The following is an 8,794-nucleotide window of genomic DNA, read 5'->3' as shown; positions in this document are numbered from 1 at the left end:
GCTCATGCAGTGGGCAAACCACAGCAGGGGAATCCTGAACCTGGGACCTTTGCCACTTATATACTAAGCGGTAAGCAAGCCTTTTGTTTGTCCAGAGAGTTAACAGGAACAATGCATGCTTATTTAATGCATTCTGGAGGGCCATTACTTGTCAGAATTGCCAGCTGATTAAACAATTATGAGAAGCAGTGGTGGACTGCTCATTAAGAGATATGGGATCAGGGCCTTGGAAGACTGCTTTCCAACAGTTATTCCTCCACTTAGTGTATAAATGTCTTAGATATGTGTCAATATTTTGTAAATATATGTAAATATTATTCGAAGATTTGACTACTTTGAGAAAATTTGGGAGCTCTTTCCATGTTTCACAAAAGTTCATCATCACAAAATGTTTAAAAGCCTCATAAGAATGTGCATAGAAATGTCTTCATGTTCCTCATTCTACTTACTTCTCCAGTTTCATCTAATCTTATCGGTCTTCTAAAGCATGGCAACATAGCAACATATTTCATTCAAATAATACACAATTTGCGGCTTCTAAGGTTTTTACAACCCTGTATAATTGAACTCAGGGTATCATCAATTTTAATGAAATTCAAGAATCTTCATTGTATATAGCCTTTGACATTTTCTATGTACCTACTGCTATGCCCCTACCTTACCCTAAACACTTAAAACTTATTTCTGTAGTCAAACACCTCAAATAATCTATGGTTTTCATTTTTCTGTTTAACAGTGCCTTTTTTTTTTTTTTTTTTTTTTTTTTTTTTTTTTTTTGACAGAGTTTTGCTCTTTTTTCTCCAGACTGGAGTGCAATGGTGTGATCTTGGCTTACTGCAACCTCCATCTCTTGGGTTCAAGCGATTGTCCTGCCTCAGCCTCCCAAGTAGCTGGGATTACAGGCATGTTCCACCACAACTGGCTAGTTTTGTATTTTTAGTAGAGATGGGTGTTTGCTTAGTTGGTCAGGCTTGTCTTGAACTCCTGACCTCAGGTGATCCAGTCACCTCAGCCTCCCAAAGTGCTAAAATTACACGTGTGAGCCACTGCGCTTGGCCAGGGAGGCCCTTCTTCCTGCTCTAATCTTGACTGGTTGTTCCAACACCTGTTCTCTGAGTACTACTCTGGTAATTTCTATTTATTATCATCCTAGAAACTCCTTTCACTTTTTTCTGTTTTGGGTTCTACACATTTTGAAGCACATATTTCCCTCTTTTAAAATTATTTTTTTCACGCATTCATATTTTCCAGTACTCTTTGGTGTCTTCAGGGAAAAGATGTAGTGAAGATAAATTTTGAGAGGATGGCTGAGTGTCTTGTGTTTATAAATACTGTCATAGTTGGTTTATAATTGAGTTGTGTGTGAAATTACAATTGGAAACAATGTTCCATCAGTTTATAAGAGATATTGTTCTAGTATCTTTCATTGTTGTTTGGGAAATAAAATAGCATTTGATCACCATTTTATCAAAACTATTGTTTCTGTTTTTAATTCTAAAACTTTGTAGAATCTTCTCTATGTCCTTCTATTTTGAAATGATGTAACTTGTTGTGGGCAACAGCTTATTACTCTGTTTGAGGTGACTTGTTACTCTGTTTACTGCTAAATAGGCCATATGAATCTAGCCCCTCATTCTTTTCAGTTCCTGTGATGCTTTTAAATTTTTGGTCATTATCTTTTATAATTTCATGTAATTTTTTCACTCTTCTTTTTAGAATTTTTATTTACTAGGTATTAAGTTTTCAGATTGATCATTTAATTTTATTCATGTTTTCTATGTTTCTACTCTTTGTCATTTGTTTGTTTGTGTCCCCAGGGTAACTTCAACAAATTTAGTTTCTGATATTCACATTGAACTTTTAATTTCTTTTTATTTTTTGGTGTCTGGATATTTATTTTTAACACTATCTTGTCTTGTTTCATGAATACATTTACTTTTCTTATTTCATTGAAAAATTTTTAAATTTCTTTAATTGTTTTTTGCATTGTTAGTTTCCTTCAAGTTTCTGTAATTTATTTCTGCTCTGGGTTCTATATTTCATAGTAAATGTTTTCTTAAAATACTTGAAGATTTTGGTTGTCTGTTCTAATTTAAATGAAAAAGAGTATTATGGTAAGTAGAAAAACCATATGTATGTAGGTGGCTGTTGACTGGTGAGTTTCCTAATAGGAATCAAAACATTTTGGGAGGGACGTCTTCAAGTGTTAAGGGAGTTTCTCTAACTCTTTTCTATTTGGCCAGTCCATTTGGGGCAGAACTCGAAGTGTATGCCCAGAGTGCAAGAAGCAGCACAAACCTATTTGCCAGTTTTCTAGAAAGTGAGTAGAAAAGGAGAGATAAAGTGTCTTACCATTCAGCATTCAGCTTGTCATTTAACTCCCATGCTTCACTACGGAATTTTTACCCCTATTTTGGATGTGTCTTATGCTTTTGTAGTTTCTCTTGTTATATCATTATATTCCCTGCCAGAAGGGAAGTTATAGTGCAGTCAAGGAGGAAGAGGATCTATGGGTTTACATCTTACACAGACTTTCAAACTAAACTCATTTTCATTCTTTTCCCTCACATAATTACCTTTGAAGATAGAAAGTGACTCTGATTTCTGAGCTTTCCCTAAGTTCTGCCTTGTGGATGGGTTTTTATTTGTTTCTTTCTTTCCCCCTCATGAGACACATTTGTTTATAGAACTGGATAGTATATCTTGCACATTAAAGAAGATTTCTTACTTTTCAGTGGATTATCAAACGGGTGTATAATAAACATAGGATAAGAATATTCTAAGCTTTCTCAAATTATTTTTTCTTCTGTAACATATTTGATACTCCTAATTGTTGTACTTTATTTCCATTCAACAGACAGTAAAAAAAAAATGAGGCTCAGAAACTCAAGTCACGCTACTTAGAAGGAGGATTAAACAGTTTTTATTTTTATTTTTGACATAGAACAACATACTGATAAAACAGGATTTAATTTGACAAATTTCAAAAAATTTAAGGGAATTATTTAACAAACATAAAGTGCAGTTTATTAAGTTTTCCTAGACTTCCTTAAATCATTTTAGCCTTTGAAAAATACCTTAGTACTGTGTCTCTACTATTGCCTATAGCTAGGTACTTAACAACATTACATACAAGTAGTACCCTTTTAAATGTTGTTTAAATTAAAAGAACATTGTCACTATTGTCCTCCTTCTTCTTCAATGTTTGTTAATGCCTAACAAACAAAAATATACATATTTTGATAAAACAAGGCTGAAAATTATATCAAAATTCAATTTATTATTCAGTAACGATTAAAATACTACTAATAACAAGCTTTCTGATATTTAGTCTTAGAAAAATTTTAGAAAGTTTTTACTTCTTTGCATAATTTATTTAACACTTTATTGTGGCCTAATTTAACCCTGTTCAATAATTATTCTTACTTTAGGTATCATTTGATTTCACTGAATCTAGTTACCTTAATTGGAACTTGACCTGGAATAAATTGCCAAAACAATAAAAACTTATATCTATGAAGATTTGTAAATTTACTGTGAAATTTTAGGTTTGCTTTCAGTGTCCATTTTTCACCTTTGTCATGTGAGAAATCCGAATTTGCTTTTTTGTCCAATTTTTTCAAGGATTTGTGTTCTTCAGCATATATTTATTAAATAACCATTATGTGCTAGAAAATATTCAAGGTTTGGTATAATTTTGAAGGTTTTAATTCTACATTAAGTAAATTAATGCATAGTGTATTCTCCAACTCATATACTTCACTTCTAATATTTAGGTACAATATTAGCAAATTTATATAAAGAAATCCTAACATTCTTGAATGACATAAGTTCAAGTGACTATGTGTGTGTGTGTATATATATATATATACGTGTGTGTGTATATATATATATCCATTTTCTACATGTGTTAATTATCTATCATCTATCCTCATTGAGAATATTAGAATATTTTCAAGCCCAATTATATAAAAAACATATTGTATTCTAGAATGAAAAAAGAAGCAAATACATCAAAAAAGGCTCAGATATTTTGTCTATGATTGAAGAACTATAATGTCATTAAACATGACAGTATTTGGCAGTCTAGAGTATATTTTATTTATCTTTCAAGTCTAATCATTAATTTTGATATGCCTCAGAGTTTACTATACCTAATTAATTTCCATGGGCACATAATCAATTCCCTCTAGTATTTGGATGTAAAAATTTTTCTGTTTAGAAATTAGCTATCACTTTCTGATCCTTCATGCTTTCTATTTACATCATGTTTATTCTCTTAGCAGTTTTCTTTCTTTTCCTTAGCATCACTAATTCACTTTAAATAATATTTAGCCTACTATGGGTATGTAATTTAGTCTTCATTTTTGGCAGAATTTTTAATTTTTTCCCCTAAATTTGTGCTTTTTTATATCTATGTTTTTCTTTGGCCCACTTAAGTTCTGAATTATGAAATTCTATTTTGAAATTCTTTTATATATTCAGGCACTTATCATATTTCACTCACATTGGTTTTTGGTTGTATTTTAATCCTTTGTTGCACATTTTATTTTAAATTATTTGAAATCTTTTCCTTTTTTATGGTTGCAGAAATTGTCCTGTCATAGTTTGCTTACTTTTAAGTGACTTAAATATTTCTGTATCATTGCCAAGGGTGAAGTATTTGGGAGGCTTGTTAAATTTCCAAGTTCAAAAATGCTGTCATTGAGTGGTACAGTAAAATGCAATTATTTGAAAAGATTGTTTTGAGTGGAAGCATACATTTTGTATCTTTTGATTTTTGTCTGTTAGACCTCTGATTTTTATTACTCTTCCTGCTTTCTTTATTATCTATTTTTTAAATTATAATACAACTGAGGTTATGCCTTTTGATGAGAAAAAACAAACGAGTAAATTTTCAGGTTAATCACATTATATCAAGAGTACTTGCTACAATGTGATTTGTCATGTTAATGTTGACCGATTTTTCTCCACTAAAATGTTATTTCCCCCATCTTTTCTGTACTGTACTTTAAAAGGAAGTCACTATGAACAGCTCATACTTAAGCAATGGGGAGTTATACATCACTTTCTTAAAGACAGAGTATCTAAATAATTATTTGGAATTCTACATGGGAGATTTGTCTCTTCTCTCCCATATATTAATTTAGTCATTTTTATAGCAGTTTTTACTCATGAATATTTTATATTTGTGTTACTCTCCAATGTTACTTTAATTATATTTATTGAGAAAATCTACAAGACTAATTCATCACAACATCAAGATCTATAATATTTTTTCACATTTTAATAAACCAAAAAGCCTCAGCTTCTATGAGAATGCAATATAATTAAGGTTTTTAAGAGTACAAAAATAGAAACATTTAAGAATATTAGATGAAAAGGGAAATAAACTAGGAAATTTGAAAGAAAAGAAATTCACATGCACAGTTTGATACACCAAGTATATCGTAATTAAATAATTTAAAATAATTATAAAGAAAACCATTAAAAGTGTCCAGAAGAGCAAAGATACATTACATATAAAGGAAAAAAAGGTAGTGATAACAATGGATTTATTTTCAGACACAGTGTAAGTTGTTACCTTGCATAATTGCCTGACTAGGAAGTTAGGCGGTGTGTACTGTTTGCTGTAGCTGGGGTATCAGAAACTGAAATCTCCTAATTTCCTTGTTTTGTCTTCCTTGTTGTCTTTAGGTTTTCCTAGAGACTTTAAATAGAGCCTGATGCCTTCAGTCCTTTTTGATTTACCTCCTTGTTATTTTACAGAAACTCTATTGATATGGTGGTAAGTTGTGGAGGGAAGGGAGATGGTGTATTGTTCCGTGATTAGGTCTCAGTTTGACAGTGAGCCTGAGTTGGTATTTTCCTTTCCCTAGATTGTTAGGGTTTGGTAAAACCACAGTCAATTATACCTTGTTAAAATAGTTTCCACTGAGGACAGGCCATCTTTAAGAAACACAGAGAGCTTTGGGCATATTTCCAGATGATTACTCTTCTCTTCCCTCTGCCACAGCATGAGGTGATTTTTCACAGATCTTCTCACAGTGAGAACCTGGTAGGGCTCTTAGATATAAAACTTATGAAAATTGAATAAGGTAGAGATGCTAAGACTGGTCTCTCACAGTTTTTAACTGTCAAACTAGCCCATATTGAACATCCAAAATTTGTCAATTTCAGTTTGAAGTACTCCTACTAATACAGGTTTCAGTTGGAAGTTTTTGCTCCAGGGCTTCTATTCTCAGTGAACTGTAATCTTTGTATCTGTCTGTTTGTTTTTCAAGTTTTCAGGGCAGCAGTTTGCCCTATGACCTCGTTTCTCCCATGGATCTAAGAAGACTGATTGACTTTCAGTTTGCTCAGCTTTTTTCTTGTTTTGAGGACAATAGTGAAGGCTTCCAAGCTCTATGTCAGCTTGAAAACTGGAACTCAACATTTTAATAATATATTTAAACTCATATAGCAATTTCTGAAACTAAAAAAGAACAATTAAACTCAAATTAAGTATGGGAAAGTGATAAAAATCAGATTGTAAATAATAAAAAATGAAAAACTCAAAAAAAGAGTATCAGTAAAATGTAAAGCAGTTATTTGAGAACACCAATAAGACTGATAAAATTCTACTTAGGCTGACCTGAGAAAAGAGAGAGAGAAGTGAGAAAATTATCAATATCAGGAATAAAGAGCTGAAATCACTATAGATCTTACAGATATTAAAGGAATAATGAAAAAACATGAGTAACTTTATGCCTATAAATTTACAACTTATGAAATGGACAAAAAGGCAGACTACCATAGCTCACTCAAAAAGTAATAGATAAACTGAATAGCCATATATGTATTGAAGATGTTCAGTTTGTAGTCAAAATCATTCCTACAAAGTAGGTGAATTCTATTTTCAACCAATTCTCTAAAGCCAGCTTTACTATCATATTAAAACCAGATAGAGATATTATAAGGAAAGGGAATTACAGTTCAATATTTCTTATGGATGCAGATAATCATTAAGAGTGTTTTAGGAAATTAAACCTAATGGTATACACAACGATACTACAGCAAGGCCAAGTTAGTTTTTCTTAGAAATACAAGGTTGGTTTAACAATTGAAAATCAATAAATATAATTTACAGTATTAACAGACTAAACAAGAAAACCCACATGGCCATTACAAGAGATACAGATAAAAACATGTTTGAAAAATCCCAATTTATTTTGACATAACTCAGTAAACTTGTAATACAGGAGGAATTCCTCTGTTATGCCCAGACCGTTTATTCCCCGAAGAAGACCACCAGAGTCCAGAGTCAAAGCTAAGCAGCAAGGATCTTTATTACAGGTTCGAACCTGGAACTCTCCCTCGCTCGTGAAACGAGACGGGCAGGAGAGCTCCCCCACTCAGCTCCGAACAATGTTATATAGTCTAAGAAAAGTGGGCATAGAGTTATTATACAAATCAGATATATGATTGGCTAGTGTTTGAACAAGGCGATTTGGCTAACTATGATTGGTTCCTGCCATTTCTGATATTTTGGTTCAAACTTTGAGGCGGGAGAGCAGGTTTATGGCAGCAAGAGTTTATCTTACTTAAACACGTCTTGTGACCTTGCCTCAGAACTTACAAAATCTCTGGTATGTGCAAAACAAAATCTCTGGTACGTGCAGAAAACCAGGTACTCACAGAACTTACGAAATCTCTGGTATGTGCAAAGATTAGAGAGCAGAACAAGGGTGTAGCGGGTGGGGGGCGGGTACACATCTATCTTTGTGTCCTTTCACCTCAATCTGATAAAGTACATCTGTGTAAATCCTAAAGCTAATCTCATACTTAATGGTTAAAGACTGCATGTCCTTTCTTACCACTTTTATTCAACAGTGTAATTGAAGTTCTAACCTGCTCAATAAGGTGACAAACAGAAATAAAAGGCTTTCAGACTGAAAAGAAAGAAGTAAAAGTGTATTTACAGATGATATAATAGTCTGTACAAAATTTGTGGAACCCAACATTTTAATAATATATTTAAAGTCATAAAGCAATTACTGAAGCTAAAAAAGAACAATTAAACTCAAATTAAGTATTGGAAAGTGATAAAAATCAGATTGTAAATAATAAAAAATGAAAAACTCAAAAAAAGAATATCAGTAAAATGTAACAGTTTCTGGAAATAATGAGTGAGTTTACCAAGTTTACAGTATTCATGATGACTACATAAAATTCAGTTGTACTTTTATATATTAGTAACAATTAAAAATTGAAATTAAAAAGTAATATATAAAATATCAAATATGTGAATTTTATGTATAAATCTGACAAAAGATATGTAAGATATGTATACAAAGAATTATACAATTTTTCTGAAAGAAATTGAGACACACACATATACATATATATACACACACACATATACACACATTGTTCACAGATCAAAATATGCAATATTAATATTATATCAATTTTCTCCAATTTGATTTTTAGACTCACCACAATCCCAATCAAAATTTCAGCATGGATTTTTATATATACCAATAAAATGACTTTAAAATTTAAATTGAAAAGCAATGGTAGTAAAATATAGCAGATTTTAAAAAGAACAGGCCGGGCGCGGTGGCTCACGCCTGTCATCGCAGCACTTTGGGAGGCTGAGGCAGGTGGATCACCTGAAGTCAAGAGTTTGAGACCAGTCTGACTAACATGGAGAAACCTCATCTCTACTAAAAATACAAAATTAGCCGGGTATGGTGGTGTATGTCTGTAATCCCAGCTACTCAGGAAGCTGAGGCAGGAGAATCACTTGAAC

The sequence above is a fragment of the Macaca nemestrina genome, chromosome 4 (genome assembly GCF_043159975.1).
Source record: "Macaca nemestrina isolate mMacNem1 chromosome 4, mMacNem.hap1, whole genome shotgun sequence".
Lineage (NCBI taxonomy): Eukaryota > Metazoa > Chordata > Mammalia > Primates > Cercopithecidae > Macaca > Macaca nemestrina.
The sequence above is the reverse complement of the archived record's forward strand: the minus strand, read 5'-3'. Positions refer to the sequence as shown.